At 41.0% G+C, this 20,255-nt stretch overlaps 1 protein-coding gene across 1 annotated transcript in view; it reads left to right on the top strand.

Moving 5' to 3' along the window:
* The window catches only part of traf4a (tnf receptor-associated factor 4a), a 37,135-nt gene that overhangs the window by 820 nt on the left and 16,060 nt on the right, over positions 1-20,255 (top strand). The gene's annotated exons all lie outside the window — the stretch shown is intronic.

The following is a 20,255-nucleotide window of genomic DNA, read 5'->3' as shown; positions in this document are numbered from 1 at the left end:
GTTTTATGTCGCTACAGTGCAATAACAGAATATGAGGCCTGATTTGACCCCCCCCCCCCCCCCGGGTTCAGGTGTGTTTGCTCCTAAACATCCTCACTACATGTGCATACAAAACAACACTGGTGATGAGCAGGAACGACAGGTAGAGGAGGTGGTTTTTGTTGTTGTGACCACATCGTGCACGAGGGCTTGAAATGCTGCAAATGATCATTTAGTGTCTTCTTCTACTCTGTCTGTCATGCTGTGGTGTTTGTGTCCTGTAGAGGGCCACTGCCTCCTCATCCTGTCTGTGTTTTGGCCCTGGGGTGGCTGAGTTTGTATGAGGTAGAGGAGGTGTGTGTGTGTGTGTGTGTGTGTGTGTGTGTGTGTGTGTGTGTGTGTGTGTGTGTTAGAGTTTCTGCCTTGAGTCAAGGATTAGACCGATTCCTTCATCAGTGTCAGTCAGAGTGCTTGGGGGGGGGGCACTGAGGGACCTTTCACTCCGAGGTCAGCAGTCTGACAGAACCCCAGCTCACCTCCTCACCTCCTAATCTGCTGAACATTGAAGTCTGTGTTAAGACTTGTAGAAAGAAGGTCTTTGTTTTAACTTTGAGGATGACATCGTCACAAAACAGTCACTAAAAGGAAAATCGTGCAGTGTACTGAATCTCAGGTGGACCTGATGTGTAAAAAACTTGTTTTCAAGGCTTTTGTACTGTAGCATCAGGTTGTCATGAACCAAACTGACCGAAACAGGCCACTGCTTATATTCTGTTTGCATAATTTAATTAATTGCAAATTTGTTAGAAATTTGCACCACTGAAATACAGAATCAATTGTGACAGGTCGTCCATCCTCCACCTTGTGGCCTTATCTTGTAGTGATTATGTGTCGAAAGCTGTTTTTAAGACTAAATTCTATATTAAAATTTTCTTTGTGTATCAAGTAACATTCAACAACTTAAAAAATGTTGAGTTTATTTTCTCAGAAAACAGGGGAAACATGCAAATGTTCACATTTAAGAAGCTGGAACAAATGAATTGTTGGCACTTTTACTTAAAAATAAAAAAATACCTTAAACTTAAAACTCAGTTATTAAGATTGTTGCCAATTAATTTTCTTACAGTCTACTAATCAGTTAGTCATTTATATATATTTCAGCCTTAGTGTACTGTGGTTTCTGGGTGCCTAATGAAACTCTTGTGAACAATGGAGGTCAATAGGGGCCTAATGACAAATTTTTGCCCTGTGGCAACAATAGAGGGTTAATCAGGCCATTGATGGAGCAGATAACCTCATGTGTCTGTTAATTTATCTCTTTATGTGGTGTTTAATGGGACACATTTGTCCATGAGAAAGAGCTCCACTCTCTCTTTGAGGAGAGGGATACTATCTTACATCCACATGAATAGTGTTAACTCCATTAAAATTGAGCTTTTATTGTCTTGTCAAAGCCAAACTAAGGACATACATTATGTGCATATCAAAACAAAAAGTTTGTCACTGAATCTTTTCTCCCAAAAATCTTAAATTGCAGGTCTGAGAAGTGGTTTTCTTCCACTGGCCACTGAGATTAATCAATTCAAAAATGTTCAGGAAGAAAACAGATTGTGAGAAAGGGAGTCCTGTTTGCTTTTGGGCAGTACAATATGGGGCTGCAACTAATGATCGTTTCATCGTTAATTGCCCTGTAATTTATTTTCTCAATTAATCAACTTGTTATTTTGTTTATAAAATGTCAGAAAATATTGAAAAAAAAAAAAAAATCAAGTCAAAGACGTTGCCTTCAAATGTGTCTCATCAATGATCAATGGTCAAAAAATCCCAACTTACCAGTTTACAAATCTTCTCATTGGAGAATCTTGAACAAGCAAATGTTTGACAATTTTAACTTTACATTAAATTTTTACTGGAGCGTCGATCAGACAAGGAAAACTCAGCACTCAAAAAAAAAAAAAAAAAAAGAGCATTTCACAGCCCTACCTGTACCTGTGAGCCTTTGTATGCATGACACAGTGATAAAAGCTTCATTCATTTATTCCTTTGTTGTGAATGAAAGTGGACATTCTTTATTCACACACAGAGCGAGCGTACCAATGTTGTTATGGTTACTGAATCATTTCTAGATGATTTACAGTAGAACATCAGGCCCTGTATTGTAGATATCACCAGTGTTGATGTGTTGTGTGATTCGTATCAGAGCGTCAATGATGATATGGAAAGATAAAGAGAAAGACAAAACCTCACCTCTTGTGGAGCAGCTGACTGTCTGCAGTTCTGAATCATATTACTTCTCCTCAAGCCTTAAAGCTCTTGAATATAAGTGAAATATAGCATTTTAATTGTTAAATTCAGTTTTACGAGTCGTAAAAATGCTGTGGTTTCTTGCTTTGCTGGATTCTTACTTAGAGATCGGCTCAGTCTGACTGCTCTGCAGTTGTTGGGAGTTTTATTTCAGTTACAAAATGTGTCTTGCTGCTGTTTAACTATAAGCGGCACGGAGAAAGATATTAAAATATCTTCAGTTTCAGTTGATGAAACTTGAAAACACCCTGAGGGAAACTCAAATTAATAAGCCAACACTTGCCATCAGGAAAGCGGAATATCTAATCTAATAGAAAGATGAAATCAACGCGTTTTGCCTGTCACGAACTTCTGTTAGGAAAACGGACAGGAGGGAGGTGGATATGTGGATTAATGATGTAAATGCATGAACCACTCTGTCGTGAGTTGCTGGTTTGTACCTTGAGTCATCAGGAAGCCTCCTCTGGCTTACTGAACAGCAGCAAATTGCATCTGGCTGAAAAGCAGAGATTCAGCTAAACAAAGCGAGTGAGGGAGGAACAGCGTTCAGTGCTGATCAATGAGTTTGGCCCGACGCTTTGTCTGCCTCATCCTGCCCGCCTCCGTGTTCGTCCTCCAGTTTACGCTCCATTTTTTTTTTTTTTTTGTGACTCCCACAGACTCAGTGAATTATCTGAAGTTTCACAACTTTTTTAAGTTTTTAGTTGAGTAACTGTGTGCTGCTGTTTGGTCAGGATGAGTGCACATGTGATGATTCCTCCCTGTCTGACCTGCATGACCAAAGATGGAGCAATGTCTGAGAGACTGATGAGCTTGACAGCTTGGTACAATAAGTGCACATTCCTGCAATAAGATCATACTTCTTAAGGCATTTATAAGTTTTAACTAATGGCTTTATTAAGGGTTAATAAATCATTTACGAATGCTTTAGAGATCCCTTTCAATGGTTAGAGAATGTGACCACTTAATTAGGTAAAAACACTGAAGACAATCTGATAAAAGATCCACACAATATTAACACTTGCATTTGCAGAATTGACGATTAAAACTGTTTATTAATGATTATTTATGAAGTGGAAGCTGCTATATAAACAGATTGACAATACGGTAAAACACAGCTGTAATGATAATTGTTCACGAATACTGTACATGTATAAACACTTACAAATGTCCCTCTATCTGCATAGAACTACATTATAGTGCTATAAACCATATGCTGCTTATAAAAGTGGAATAGGGCGAGGTTAAGTAAAGTGTAAACAATAAGATAATGTTTGAATTCGGGGACGACTGTTTCTTGAGAAAGGATTGCTAACACTGAAGCAATGCCATGCAGCAGCATTCTTCTGTGGCTTGTTGCAACAGAGCAGCGAGCTCTGGAGACAGCGACACAGCCGTCGGTGTGAAAGCGGGCAGACTCGGATGGCAAGCCCGGACTGGATGTTACACAGCCTTCAATAATTACGGGAAAAAAGATCAACCTAGTTTGCACAATGGGCAAAGCATTAGCTAACGACTGTCTGTCAGCCTCAATAAACTTGAACTCCCCTCACAAAAGATGCGTGCGCTCGATGGCCAAGGGAGTTGAACGTGGCCTTGACTGGCACACTTTGTCAATTAAAGAGGCAACAGTGCAGCCAGTCTGTATGTCAGTGTGGCTGAGGGCGGAGGAGCCTCTGCAATATCGTCTGCTGCAGTTTTTAAATGTTTTTTGTAAACTTTATTGTACCTGAGAAGCGGACCAGGAAATCTCGTTAAAGCGACAACTGTAACATGTTGGCTTCTGATCTTATCGGTGATCAGCTTTAATCAAATCTGCAGATATAAATATTAAGTCATTAATAAAGAGCTTTAACATAAAATATGTTTTATAATGTATTGGTTTAAAACCATAATATAAAGTATTTATTAATTAAATCTATTGTAACTCCTCTTTTGAAATCACATTACAGCTGCATTTTACTGTATTGTCGTTCATTATCTGTTAATACAGCCGTTTCCACTCATAGGCGTCCACTTACATCTGCTCACAACTATATTATAGTGTGTTATAAGCCATTTATTATATGTTTATGTGCTGCTTATAAATGCTGCATAGGGGCAGTGTGAGTTATTTTAGAAAGGGTTAATCCTGTATTTTCACTTCAAAGAAAGTCAAAATAAAGTGAAATGTCCCTGAGAGGCACTCAAGGAAACACATGAATTGTTCTTACTTCACCGTGTCTGAGCGCTGAAAAGAGCCGGTGTGTGTCTGTGTCCACAGGCATGTTAGCATGTGATGCTAATGGGATGTGTTCCCACCCTGGGGAGGAATGTCTAAATACTCTGCAGCAGCAACAGCAGTCCTGGAGGCTTCCTCCGCTCTGAGGGAGAGTCATGGGGTAAAATCTGCCCAGCCCTGCAGCTTTAACACAATCTGCAATCACATATGAGTCACATGCTTCAACAATTCAGTGCGCGCTGAACGGGGCGGGCCTTTGTTTTAACAACACTGCCTCTTTAATAAAGGAGAATAACACTTAATGGTATGTAACACAATTTCCTTCACTGTGTGAGGGCTAAGTAGGGCTTATTGCCGCGCCACACATGCCAGGCCTCATGGCTCATCAGTCCTGGGTCTGCCGAGCCAGAGTACTGCCACGCAATGTGACAGTGTTGTCTCTGTGGGGATGATGCAGTGCTGGGCCACGGCCTTGACAGCGGTGTAATTGGTTTGTTCAGCTCGGGAGCTTCTTCCTACAGGCCTCCACGTAGTCGTATGTAGTGCAACTGCTGACTTACCCAGAGTCACGAGGAGCTCCAAAGTGGGCTAATGTGAGAATTTTTCATGGCTCGATTATTCACTGTCCAGAAGCCAGGGAAGTGTTTTTTGGAATGGGCCGTGATTCATTTTAACTTTAGTAGTTTTTTTTTTTCTCAGTGATGGAGGTGATACTCATTTTTTTTCTGCTGTGCTCTCCCACATTTTTATCATCTGAATGCCCTGGCGCACAACCCAGCAGCATTACAAGTACTACAGCCAAACGCCCCCTCCCTCTTTTACTCTTCCTCCAACAGCCACTGTCTCTTATTTGAATATGTGTGGGTTTACTTTCGTAGAAGGAAAAACTGATGTAGGGTTTATAAGGTTAAAATAATGACTAGGGCTGCAGCTAGTAATTATTTTCATAATAGATTAATCTGTTGATCGTGTCGTCACTGAAATGTCCAGAAACCTTCGCAACTTTGCAAAGCTGAACACGACATCTTCAAATGTCTTCTCTTGTTTGACCAAAAGTCCAAATATCCAAACATATTTATTTTCCAATAATATATGACAAAGAAAAGCAAGAAATTGTCTTGTCTCTACAAAGGGTGATGTATTAGAAAGTGGCAGAGAATCTAACAACAGATGTGATCAGAGATGTGTTTGGCTATAGCCAGATTTCTCTCCTTTTTAAACACATGATAAATCCACTTCTGTCCATTGTGCGTGCAGCCGTGCAGAAGGACGTATAGAGCGGCACTTTAGTCGCTGTGACGGGGCGTTTCTTTAAGGGCTAAATGGAGCTGTGTTGCATTGGTGCCCAATGTTGTGTGTCAGCCTGGCACTTGAAGCAGCTGGGGCTTTGTGTCTCAGTGGGTATCTGTATCTGAATAGGACCGATGCCACGGATGGCTGATAAATGACTGTGTGTTCATTACCATCCCCATCCCTCAGCCCCATCACAGAGACATTCACAGTCCCCCGCAGGTGTCCGAAGGCTGCACAGGCGTCCTGGGTCCAGATCCGGAGAGTTCGGGGGGACATCAGTGTCCCATCCTTCTCTGACGACAACGGTGGTCAGTGAGCTGCGCACAGAGAGATGCTGTGTTCAGCTGAGTGAAAGCCCTCGGGCCTCTCCGCTCTGCACTTTGGGCTCTGTGAAGGCTTCTTGGAGCTGTGCACTGAGGCTGCTGTCAGCTGATGTACTTGGGGTGACAGAGCTGGAAACAGCCCAGTAAGTTTTAACACATCAATGCATAGAAGGAGCCACTTACTCAGAGAAGAGAGAAGGAAATAAAAAAAAAAAAAATGCCTGCGAGATACAGCAGCATTTGTGTGAAAGAAGAACAGTCAGTGCTCTATGCTCTGCCTAAATGTAGCTACACTTCCATGATGTTCAGCACCTGTAAAGTCAAGAGACAAACCTCAACTGCTGGGAAGCTGTGCCGCCTACTCTTTTCTCTTTTTCTACCTGAAGTGAATAGCAGGGAAGTCAGTCAGTCAGTCAGTGACTGAATATTCCTGAACTTTACACGTCACCACCCTCCTGGACTTTGAAACTAATGATCATATGAGAAGTCTCTGATCTTTAAAGTTTAACGTGGATGTTTTTACTTCCCACTGCTTCAGGCGTATTACTGTCTGAATTAAGACATACAGATCCGGCAGCAAAGGCCTTTTAACACCAAGCTTGCTAGAGTTTTTTATTCAAAATATGGACTATGACTCATGGACTGTGGGTTCAGTTTGAGTAATACCGAAGGATGTTCAATTTGCTGTCAAAGAAGAGAAACAGAAAATATTCGCAGCTGAGGAGCTGGAACTTGTGATGTTTTGATGTTTTTGCTTTAAAAAATTACTAATTGATTATTCAAAAAACAATACAGTACATAAACATCTGATCAATCGCAACCCTTTAAGGTCTCCTCTGCTTATGATAATATAATAATTACAGATCATTTTGTCTGTAAGTTGTCAAAATAGTTTAAAATAACTTTCCCAGAGCCAAAGGTGACATATTCAGTTAGTTTGTTTTATCCACAAACAGCCTGGATGCACATTAAAATAAATGGGCCCAAGTTGAGTCTGGGAATAAAATCCAAACAAACAACAGGAAACGACCCCAAATCACAGTGTTTTATGGATGCAAGGAAATGGATGTTGACATCCGATAGCCAGTAATTACCCGTGTTGGGAAGGCATAAAAGCGAGCATGAAAATTGAATTAAAACTGCAGTTCTAACCCACAAAAATGAGTGTATAAACACCAGAGTCAAATAATTCAGTCAGTGACAAACTATGTCAGCTCTCTTGTTTACATGCCCTGTAACCTGTAAACTAAAAGTCCACTTTTCCCACTGTGATCTGAAGTAAAGATAAACGGTAACACTTTATTTGGTGGGTCTGTAAATTCTAGTTTATTTCCTGGAAAGAATCACATAATTTGGTTCTAATGACCGTTAAAATATAGAGTGATCAGTCACTTTCATTTATTTATAGCACAACCTTGAGGCTTTTATTCAGAGGACAGCAGGTGAGTTAACCAGCAAAATGTGAAATGTATCTGGAAACAATCATACAACTCAGTCTAAATGAAGAATAAAGGTTCCAATAATAAATGAATAAGTAATAAAAATTTACTGGGGTTCAAATGGAGCAATTTCTTTCATTGAAATTCATCTGGAAGTCAACAAGAAACTCAACACAACTAATTGAATCAGGCAAAATAACAGTATCAGAGCAAACAAAGTGCAGCAGAAAAGAAACTAGTTGTGATGAAAGGACATTTGCAGAGGAAACTTGCTTTAATTGATACTCTTGTTCTTGTAATTCGTGGATTTGCTCTGAGGCGTTTGTTCTTTCAAGCGTTTCCACAGAGCTGTCCGTCCGTCCGTCCCCCCGTCACCACGGACAGATAGATGTTAACTGGCCTGCTTCGGGATAAGATAATTGAGGCGAGTCTCCGGGGAGGAAGCTGAGAGGCTTTAGAGATGCAGCTGTGATGATGACATCGCTGGGAGAAAGTGTCCTGACCATTTCACACAGCTGCAGACAAGATGTTATTGTGAGACTCGTATTGTGACAGCTGTTTGCATGAATGTACAGAAACGATCGGGGGTTCAGTTGTGAAACGTAAAGTATTGTACTGTACAAAGTTTAGGTACTTTACCCGAGTATTTCCATTTAATGATACTTAATGTTTCTACTCAACTTCAAACATGAATATTTTTGCTCAACTACATTTAATAGCTTAAGTTACAAATAAAAAACATATGATGAGCTCATAAAATATGATGCTTTGCTGAAGATTAAACAACCAACAGTATGATTGGGTTGAGTTAAAATGATTATTTGATTAATAGATAATCAATTGGCAACTGTTGTATTGATCTGTAAAGTAATTTTTAATGTGAGAATGCCAAATGTTTCATGGTTCCAGCTTTTCGTATGTGAGATTTAGCTGCTTTTTCTTTTAATAATTCGTGAGGTTTGGACAGTTTGTTGGACAAAACAAGCAGTGGTGACGGACATTTCTCACGACTTTCTGAATTTTAACAAACCAAACAATCGATTAAACAAGAAAACAGTCAGGAGATTAATCCGTAATAAAGACGAATCATCAGTCGCAGCTTTATATAAACAGGTTAAAAATCAGCTCCACCTCAACCAACCGCAGAAGTAAAATTCTGCTTACACATTAATGCGTCAGGGCTTTCACTTGTGATGAAGCGTTTCTACAGAGTAGATCAGTACTTAAGTAAAAGATCTGACTACTTCTTGTACCACTGATTTTCTCATCGGTGTGACGGGGCAGCTCCGGGCAAGTCACTTTCAGGTCACATCATCTGTCGGCTGCTGCAAGGGAGTTTATTAGCGACAGCCAGTTCAGGCGTAATTCATCGCTTTTGAAAGACTCATGAAAGTGATTTTATTTGATTCATGAGCGAAACAGCCTTGAGAGTTCAGCCAGTTGCAGCTTTAGAGAAGAACACAGATCCTAAATGCTCCGACTTGCTCTTTTTTGTGTACTCACAAAGAACTCCAGTTGACTCCGACATGAACCGTGTCTGTTTGTCTAAATCAATGACCACACAAAGATTCTTTTCACTTGCTGCGTGGTTGAGAATGATGTGAAAGGCAATTTGTGGTTTAGAGAAAGCCTTAAACCCGTGACTCAGCTTCCATACACCTGAATCACTCGCAACTTCAAATTACAGTCTGACTTCTTGTTACATTTGAAGATCTGAACTCGTCATCGTAGGTGGTTTACAAAGCTGGATTACCAAACGGGCAAAGCTCCCCAGCCCCCAAGGGCCCTAAAACTCCCAGATTCACTGTGTGTCGATTTAGTGTGTGGTAATTAAATGAATTGCATGTTTGTTAAGGAATTTGATCCACCGCAGTTACAATATTGGGGCAGGCCCTGCAGCTAATTGTCTTGCTTACATACATGGTACATATTCCTAAACATAACATCAGGGCCCCCCTCATAGATTAACCTGGCCGTGGTGGTTTGGATGTTGTTGAGAAGATCGCTCTGTGAAATATTGGAGTTTTGTTTTGTTTTCCTGTATGTATGTATGTATGTATGTATGTGGAGTCTTTAGGTTTAAGTTTGGGTTTTGGATTGCTGGTCAAACAAAACAAGACATTTAAATATGTCAGCTTGACCTCTGGGAAACTCTTAATGGTAATTTTTGTAGACCACATGATTAATCGGGAAAATAATCAGCTGACTGATCAAATGAAAATAATCATTACTTGCAGTCCTAACTGGAAAGCGTAGGGGTAAACTCTTGCCAGGTATTTAATTTGATTTTATCCATGAATCAATTGACTAGATGACAGCTGTGATTATCTGAATGGAACAGCAGCAGCAGCAGCAGCAGCATGTGTATGCAGCTGCCAATAAGAGCCAGTTATAGACATGCCTCAACTTGCCCTCCTCTATAAGAGCGCCTTTAAAATGAAACTCACAGCCTTTTGGGCCAAACAAAGACGGAAAACATTCCAGCTATGCAGTGAAGCACCTTGCCCCTCATACAGTGAGCATGCTGGGACCCAGCCGCCAAACCCAGCCCTGCTGCTGGATCGCAGCCAGTTGGCCCAGATCTGAAAAGCATGGCTAGTGCTTACACGTGCCTGGGTATGCATGCTATGGGAAACAGCTTAGATAAAGGTATGTTTATCATAACACATACATGCTCTCTGCCTGTTCCCACCATAAAAAACGTGTGAGCCCGTCCAGAGGCTTGAAATGAAGGCTGGTAGTCGGGGTGTGTTAATGACCATTTTAGGGTTCAACAGCAGATATTTTAAGATGTGAGAGTTCAAAACCATTTCAGTGCTCAGCCTGGCTACCTCTGCGCTCTACTGGCTTTTGTGCTAATTAAACCCCACCCCCCACTCCCCCACTCCCCCACCCCCTCCAATCTGTTTGTCTTATGAACAGGTCAGTGAACCGACTACAGAGCCGATAAACCCAGTGTGCGTATATGCATATAGCAACACACATATGTTCAAACTCCCACAGAAATTATTGCAGCTTTTTGTTGTTGTTTTTTTGTTTGTTTGGTTTTTTTTTGTGTCATAATTTTGTGCCAAAATGAGGGTCCAGAAGAGGTTGTTCATCCACCAAGCCCACCATTCGGGCTGACTAGTTGATTAGTTGACGGAAATGATTTAGATGATTCACTCTTTAAGTATTTTTTTTACACACATAAACATGACCTACTTTCCACTTCAGAATTGCTCACTTTTCTTGCTTTTTCTTGCCTGATCTTACTATTCTTTGACCTCTTGCATAGTAGCAATTTGTTGAAAAATGCTTGAATGATCTTAATTTTTAAGCAAAAGCAAGTATTTCCTGCTGCTCCTGCTTTGTCATACATGACAGTAAACTGAATATGTTTGCGTGGTTAAGGAGTGCTGGTCAGATGAAACTATTTCCCAATTAGGAAATGAATGTGGGAAATGTTCTGAGAAATGACTTTGATGATGCAGCAAGTTCATTTCTCTTGAACTTGAACGAGACTTATGATCAAAGTAATGTCTTGTTATTATTCATATAGGAAGCGAAGTGTACAGATACTTTTAGGGAACTTGTCTGTCAGAATGAGAGATGTGTTTTTTAGGTTCACAAATACGCAGCATATACCAATCAAACAGTAAACCCTCTGATGCAGCAGGATTCCCACATCACGTCGACTTGATGTGAGATGCTCCTGTGATGCTCTCGCGGAGCCCTTGTTTGTATTGGGGAGTTGTCTTTAGGAGCAGCGGCCGCTGCAGTGGTTGCTGAGCGGACAGGAAGGCATGTGAGGAATCTGTGTCTGAGGTCTGAAAGGCGAGCAGCTGGGAGCGAAGCACAGAGCGAGGGGAAGTGGGCGGCTCGCTGCCGAGGCACCTGTCTCCAGTGAAAGGCTCCTCTGTGGAGCTGAACAGGTGTCGGCAGAGCAGTTAAGCCCGTCACTTTAAGCGAACACACACTGAATTATCACCATTTATCCACAGGGGCCACTTCAATGTTAAGGTCGCTGCTCAGTTGCCCCTTCGGTCTTTCCGCCCTTTTTTTTTTTTCTTTTTTTTTTTTTGGAAGCGATGGGAGCTTCCTTCCTGCCAAGACTCTTCCATCTTCCCCTCATTAGCTGGTCTGTTTACTGTGGTGGTCCTTTAACCAAACAGCTCAATGACGGTGACAAGTGCATTAACTCCCTTGTGTTGTGTCTCGGGTTCTCACTCGCAGCTCATTTTCAGATATGTCAACACAGCGGTGACGCTCTGAACCTCCTCCTTCCTCCCTCTGCGCAGGCCAGCTATTGATCCCACGAAAGGAAGTCACTCTGTCAGGTGCACGTCCAGATGGATCATTCAGTCTAGTCTTTCTGGATGAAGGAGCGCTTGTTTTCTGCGCTCTCTCAGTTCACCAGCCATGAAAATTGATTGTGGCGGTAAACACCTAATTTGGCAACTAGTGATTGTTTGTGTCATTGATGAATCTGCCGATGACTTTCTCAATGAATTGATTAATCATTGATCAGAAAAACAAAGTTCACTTATTCAAATTGTTTTTGTCCAACCAACAGTCCAAAAATTATCCAAGTGGTGCTGAGATCACAATCACAGGTGACTAAAGAAAGCGTAAAGAGTTCACAACTGAGGATCCAGAATCAGTGAAATTGGCAATTTGTAAATTGTAAATAATGATAAATAAATAAATAATGATGATAATCAATGGCTAAAATCGCCTTATCTACAAAATTATCTACAATAAAACACATGCAACTCAAACAACTAAAAAACAATCATCTTGCAATAAATGCGCATGTTGGAAAATTCCATTTCTCTTTCAAAAAACTGTAAAATACATAGACCTCCTGGTCAACCGCGGCCCCTCAGGAACACCTCGGCTTATTTAAAGAACTTGTTGCAGAAAGTAAATATAAAGAAAAATAATTAAGTGGTTGTCATACTGCAGCAAAAGCAGTGAGGCTTATAATTAAGCTGACAAAAAAAAAAAACAAACAAGAAAACTCCATTTCCAAAAAGAATTTCCTTTTCACCCGGATGATTTATCCTTACAAGGAACGGATGACATCTCTATTTGTTGCCAATTCCTCTTTTTTATTTCCTTCTTTGCTCCCCCTCTGCTCTTTTATGCGCTAATTGAATAATCTTGTCATTTATCTCATTGTTGCTCCCAGCAACAGGAGCAGGTTGAAGAATTCACACTAGACGAACAATGCAGCTGAGGCGGTTGTGAAACAAAGGAGGCGATTTGACGTCAGCACCTCGCCTCGCTGAACAAAGAAATTGCATCCGCAAAGCTGAGAAGTGGACAACTGCAGGAGGCACAGCTCGGAGCTGGCTCGCAGTCAGTCATAGGAGGGCATGTGCGGGCCGGGGGCGGTTTCTGTATTGTTTTGGAATTTATCTGCGTGCACTCTCCACAGATTCAGACTGATAAGGAGAAAAACAGGAGCCACGGCATATCTGAGATGTGATCATAGCTGCTTGTAAGAAGAGGAGCGAGCACTGATTGTTTATTATTTTGTGAATTAGTGTGTGTCTGTGTGTGTTCACTGTCTGCCAACTGCTCCCTCTGTCTCCCTCACAAACACACACACACACACACACACACACACACCTAAAAAGCCCTCACCTTCCCTCCCAGTTACCATGGACACAAAAGCACAGGACCTAAAATTGTCACTGCTTGTGATGTGCACACCTCACAGACCTGAATCAGCTCAGTGACAAATCAGGAAAAGGAGCTTTTCCCTTCGCGGCTCAGTGGAAATGCAAATAAGCGGGAATCAGAAATTCACATTATATAACTCTGTTTTCCTTTTTGATACCTCAGAGGAAAGTGAGGCATCACTCTTTGAAGGTAAGCGGCATATAGGAAGAAAGTTAAGACAAGGCCGAGAGGAAAAAGTTTTCAGCTTTTCTGCCTGAGAGGAGGACAAGTGACTCATGACACATCAGACTCATGGCTGTGCTTCCCGCACTCTGCTGTGATAACGGTGAATCAGAGCGAGGCAGGTCACAGACTTTGACAAGGGAAAATCCAAATCACTATCCTATCTCTTATTCTGCACCGTCTGCAGTTCTCTGTGACTTCCGACACTCAAAGTTCATGTGATGCCAAACCCAATGTGCTTATCAGTTTCTCAGCATTTAAACCAATCAATCAATGAGGCTGGGTGACTGTGTGGACATATAAAAACTACAGGTCTACTCTTAATGATCCTGTAGGATTGGACTCCTCCACCTCTCTGTAATTAATGGATGTGTCACTGAGGACATTGCAAATTTTTCCAAAGGTGTTCTCGTGGGATCAGACCAAAATAACTCCCTCACACAGCAAAGCTGATAATGGTTTACCCACACCTGTTATCTCACGCACACATAGCAGATCAGCTCGAGGGGTGTGTGTATGGAGTGGAGTGCTCATCTACGAAGTACAGGGAAAGAAAAGGCAACTGGTTTATGACAGCAGAGCAGAGCTGTTCTTTCTGGTGGTATCAGCACTTTGATATAGAGTTTTGTACTTTTGTGAAACCTTTTTAAACAGATTTAAAACATGTAAACTGTAGGCATGATGGCAGATTGCTTTGTTTCATTTCCTTTTCCGGTGCACAGGGTGCACAGGGTGAACAGGTGCAGGTTAATTAAAAGCTCTCCTGTCCATAAGATGTTACTGGTCGAAGGGATTATCTGCACTCCCCACCTGCTGCTTGTGGTCAGAGAGGAAGGGAGAGGAGATGCAGGAATGAGGTGAAATAATGTGGACCTGATATACTGTGGTCTGTATTTGTGGAGTTTCAGTCTAGCTGCAGATGCTTATGGACTCAAATCAGGGTCAATGAGGTTTTGAACTTGTTAAGTGATCGTTTAGAGCTTTACCAAGGCAACTGGACTTGCTTGACATTTAACCTCTCATCTAAAAGACTTCTTGTTAAGTGAAGTGTGTAGTTTTAAATCAACCTTTGTAACCCTGTAAAATAAATCTGCATTAGAAATTCAAGTTTGTGCGTGTGTAGAAAACGCACTGTCCGATTGGACAGTGACAGTCCAATCATAAAGTAGTGCTGTTTGTTTATTTACATCCCACTTTTTCTGGATACATTTTCAAAGGTGTGACAGTCACTCTGCAATGATTCATGTTAATAGACAGGTGATGGATCTTTGTTGTTTTTGGTGCACACAGATCTACTGAGGGAAAGAGCCTCAAAGAAACAGTCTTCTTTGTCTGCTATGGGCTTTGGCATTGAGAGTAGACTCCATAAAGAAATGAGCTGAAGCACTCTGCTTACCAATTGCATAAAATGTGATTTATGATGAAAGCATGCAAAGCCGCGGCTGGTTGTTCCGCTCTCCTGTTGCCATGAGTTCATGTGTCTATAGGTGCTAAATTGTGAAACTTTACCTCGAAGTGGCCTCTGATTAATGTCTTAGCTCTGGTGGCCAAGTGCGGAGTAAATTCTCATTAAAGAGAAACTGTCCCTCTTGGCTTCTGAGGCTGCATGAAACAGATCTTGGTGGTTTCGAAAGCCATAAAACAAACCCCACAGAGAGCAAAAGGAGGCCGTTACACAGGAATAATGTGCCGTTAGAACCAGCTAACACACCATTGGCATATTCCTCTTCATTCTTCCACGGGAGCAGAGAGTGTCTTGACAATCTTGACACTTCATTCACGCTGAAATCCACACCACTTAATTTGGGCAACGGCTTGTGAATTATCCTACTATGGGATGACCTCATACATGGTGTCTTAATTGGTTAAAGGAGCATGAAACCTCTGGATGTAAAATCCTTTTTTAAATTTTAATGACTTTTTAACACAAACGCCTTGTGGGATTTTGTGTCAGGGTTGATTTTTTTTTTTTTTTTTTTTTTTAAATCTTTATTACTGTGAGGGGGGATAGCAGAAACACTCCATTAAAGCTCGAACCAGTCATGACTGATGGCGGTTTCGTATTTCAGGATTGCACCTTTACTCTGCATCCTTGAACACACTTTCCTGGAATTTAAATTTGTGGGACTCTCTGATGCCTCAGCTACAGTAGTATAATAACTGATCAAAGAAGTGTATTAAAATAGATATGCCTCATAAAAATAATAACTTAGATAGCACTATCTTAACAAACTTACAAAGTGCTTCACAGAAAAATAAAACCAGATAAAAGACAAAGGCCAGAGAGCATGAGCAGAGTAAGATCAGAGTCAGGCTAACTCGTTCTCTTTTTCCAGTCTTTCTGATAAGCTACGCTAACTGCTGACTGTCACATCAACTGTAAGCAAAAAAAAAAAGGGATTGCTTTAAGTTTTAATAAACGTCATGTGCAAAAAAGTATGTGGTGAAGAAAATCAGTTTCTGTTTTCTGAATATCACACCTTTATTACTGCAGAATAATTGAAAATGCATAACATCATTTCTCTCTTACTTTGATAAACGGCTTGTAGCCTACAATAGCCTGAAGCGTGCTGCTGCTTCCACACTTAATCTGTATCAGTGCTGCGATTTCACACTGTGCTTCTTGACGATTGTGACTCCAATCACTGATTCATTAATGCTGTTTGAAGGAAAAATGAGGCGACTGTGTCTCGCACTGCTTTTCCAGTGCCATATGCATACAGTTGGCAGGCAGTTCTCCTTTTAATAGGCCAGGCGATTCCTTGGCAATCTCAGAGCCCCTCCATCCAGTGCAGGCATTCAACAGGATTAGTGTGGGAGCGCCACAGCTCCTCGAAGCCAGCCACTGTCGCTGCAGACCGCCCTTTTGAGCAGAAATCTGCCCTCTGAAGATGAGCTAAAATTACACCAGCCATCTGTGATTAAAACAGCTATAAGTCACATGCGTCTGGAGAAATGTATAGCATGTAACTTCTTCCATTTGGGCTCAACTGCTGAATAACAGTTGATCGCTCTTGTTCTTTCACAGCATTTGCATCTTCATGTGTGACAGTGGGTAGTAAAATGGAGATTGGGGTGTTTCACACCTACAGCAACCTTGACAGCAGCTTTTAGCGCTTTTTCACAGACCAGTAGGTCCTTCTCACATATGTGACATGTTAAAGCTCAGGACTCTCATTGATCTCCGGTCGCAGTCCTCCACCCACTCCGACCCTCCACAAACCGCCCCTCAGCCAGATCAAACGTAATGCATCTCCTTTCAAGCCCTACTTTCCTTTCATGTTCGCAGTGCAGGCCCTCATGCGTGTGCGTACACCTCCGTCTTTTTTGCTGTGTACTGCGTGGGTGAGGGTGACGGCATCATGCATGCATGAGATCAGCTCCCCATACAATTGATGGGATAGACTTCGCTGTCTCTCTCAAGCCCCCACCCCGCCTGCTCCCAGATCAGCAGCAGTTAATGAAAGTGGATTGATTTTCCTGTACCTTCTGCATACAGCGTATAATTTGAGCGATGAAATCGACCAGGAAAACAAAAGATCCTACAGCATCCTATTACATTTTCTGTTTTATTTATCTGATTGCTTGTCTGGCACAGTAGAAAAAAATCTGTAAAGGTTTAAAATTGCATAGCTAAGACTGAAATCCATATAATTTCAAGCTGTTGTTTTACCACTCCTATGTCTGTGTGGTAGATATAAGGCCAGCAGCTGCTTAGCTTAGCTTACCAGCTGGCCTGGCTCTGTCTGAAGCTAACAACACACCTATAATGCTCATTAATTTACACATATTAAAGTATAGAACAAATATATTGAGGGAGGGTTATCTGAACTATTTCTTGGGCATGCTGGTGGATACATTTTGTTACCTTTGGGCAGACTCAATCTAGCTGTTTCAACCTGTTTCCTGTCTTTCTGTAAAGTTAAGCTAACTAGCTGCTTGTGCTAGCTTCATGTTTAGCAGACAGATACGGAGGTGAACAACAGTATTTCACAAAATGTTGAATACTATTCCTCTAAACTCATAATATTAGAAGTACACTATAGATAAAGTCCTGAAGTCCTAGATATGAGCTGAGTCATAACTTTAGAAGAAGACATGAATTACCTCCCAAAACATGATGGAATAGCTAGCACTAAATACACTTTCTTGACAAGGTGCCAGGTTGATCACAGGTGCGAGTCAGGATGAAGTCCTAACGAACTATTAGAGCTATAAAACTCATAAAGTCAACTGAAACAAACTAAGAGGAACTGGATTAGCATTTCACGTTATAACCCTCCCCTCTGTTATATAGACTCTATGTCAAAGCCTGATCACACTGATGGAAGGAGACGGATGGAGGAGTGCGAGGGGATTATAAATACTTGTAAGCACTGTCTCCCCTCCTCGCACACTTACGGATGGATTAGGGCATCTTGCAGGCTTCTGCTCAGCCTGCAGATGGCTGCTCCTCCCTGTGACCATCCCTTCATCTATTCATCCATCCTTCCTTCCTCTTCCCTTCCTCTCGCTCTGTTTTTGTAGCCAGCTTGTCCTCTGGCAGGTGGCTCTTTCCTTTACAGTTTGCTATCATGGCAGTGAGTCTAAGCTGCACCTCTGGCAATTTGATGAGTCATGGTCTAATTGCTCACAATTTCAAACCGACTGTCTGTTTTCGCCTCAGCAGCTTCTCTGAGCTGCTTTGATAATCATGCAAGCAAAATTATTTCTGTCCAGGAAATGTAGGTCTGCTTTCAGGAAAGAACAATAACATAAAAATGTAATAATTCTGCTCAACCAAGCCTTAGAGGTAACCTTATTGTCAATTTATGTTAACAGGATTATTACACCATTAACAGCAAAATATGTTGATTGGAAGTTCATCCATTAAGAGTTTTAGGCACATCTGTTTGTTTTGGGGTTGTACATCATATATAAGCTACATGTATATGGTCTGTCCATTTCTTTCCAGTATTTTGCACAATGCTCATATTGTAGTCTTAATACGATGTACAGTATATTTAATTTCCAATTGCATTCCAGACGGTCTTTGTTGTAAAGATATTCTTATAGATATAAATAAATCTTATAGATAAACATTTTATAAGATTCATATAGAATGAAATTTACCCTTTTCACTGTCATACTGGTCAAAGAATGACAGAAAATCATGAGGCACAATAAGGCCTACAATCATTTGTTATTATTGACTACATGAATCTATTGACATTCATGTAACATTTTTGTCAGTACCACTCGGCTGTATATTATAATAATTTTTCCTAATGTAATGAATCAATATATGAGTCAACAAGCTACCTGCTTTAATAGTAACTCAACAAAGCCAATTAAAGTCTCCTGCAGCACAATCCACCAGTCGCAGTTATGCGTAATGTCTCCCAACAGCCTTCAACCATGTTATAAATAATGTTGCCATTTACAGCAGGAAGACAAAATATTCAAGACTTTTATAAATGAAATTTAAGACTCGTTAATACCTTCTTAGGCTACCTTTGTCTGAATTAAGTGCTTTGGAATGATTTCCAAGACCAGCAGAAACCCTGTCCTGCCATTATCAAAAAAGGGCCAGAAATCATTGGGTTATTGTTGGGTCAAAATATAAATGAGCTCAATCAGGGTCCTCAAGAAACATGCAATCAGCACACATTATATTACTCTTTATCTGCAGGCTGCTCTACTGCAAAGCTGACATTTAGAAAAAAACTAACTGAGATTTTGTTAACCTTTGGACGCTTTATAGCTGTGTGAACTCGCTCGCAGATGGCTCGTGCTCACAAATGTCAGCATGGTGAGGTGAACTGCAGGGAGAAATGAATATCATTACATAAGTGATGACGGCATGAGCAGGGATGGCCTCAGGTGTCCTGACAGTCAGGAGCTACAGTGTTTGTGTGGTAGTAAAATTATCTCTGCGTACGAATAAAAGAGCGGAAACAAAATCCCAGTAATATCAAAATCCACTTTCTCTTGTTCGGGTTTTTGTAGGCAGTGTCAGAGTAGCTCATAGTAAAACCATCCTTTTTTAATGCTTTTTCTATCTTGGTCCACATTTTGTCCCAGTGAGTGTGTTACATGGGGTGTTGGAGATGAAGCCAGGGAAAGAGACCAGACATCCACCCACACACACACTCTCTCTAGTAGTAGTGTCTTTCTTCCACTTGCATCATTTTTTTTCCTGCTTTGGCAAAACATCACAATAAAAGATAGTATTTTTTTCTGGATAAGGAAATGTAAAATAGAGATTTTAAACTACACTCAAAAGTTTAGCTCCTGCTTGATTTATATGAATTTGTGTAAATACCACTGGAAGCGGTTTAATTTTCCGCCTGTCTTTTTAGGTTGTCTGACACTGAGTCAGATGTAATTTATGTCTGTCATGTTGATGACCATGACCTGCAAACTGTCAGCCATTGTTACTTCATATGAAGCAGCTGCCAGTGGCTTTTAGTGACCAGCAAAGGAAGTCAGATGGGATTTTACAGGTGTCATATTCTGGATGGGTGTGAACCTCAGATCTCAACAAAACAGTTCCTAAAATCTATCAAAACCTTTAGTTTAAAAAATATTTTTAAGGGAATAATGCCATGTTCACACCAGACTAGAATTAACATTTGATTAAGGAATTTATCCCTGTCTTCTTTGCTTTTTAGAGCTTTATGATAAAGAAACTTTAACTCAAATTTATGGACTATCTGATGGCTGCTTTGCCAAATGGGTAGCGCTATTAGCCGCTCGTGATAAAAAGCCCACAGATTACTGAAATACTAAATTACACTGAACTAATACTCAGATGATCCCAGT

Source organism: Seriola aureovittata, chromosome 4 (genome assembly GCF_021018895.1).
Source record: "Seriola aureovittata isolate HTS-2021-v1 ecotype China chromosome 4, ASM2101889v1, whole genome shotgun sequence".
NCBI classification, from domain to species: Eukaryota; Metazoa; Chordata; class Actinopteri; order Carangiformes; family Carangidae; genus Seriola; species Seriola aureovittata.
The sequence above is the reverse complement of the archived record's forward strand: the minus strand, read 5'-3'. Positions and strand labels throughout refer to the sequence as shown.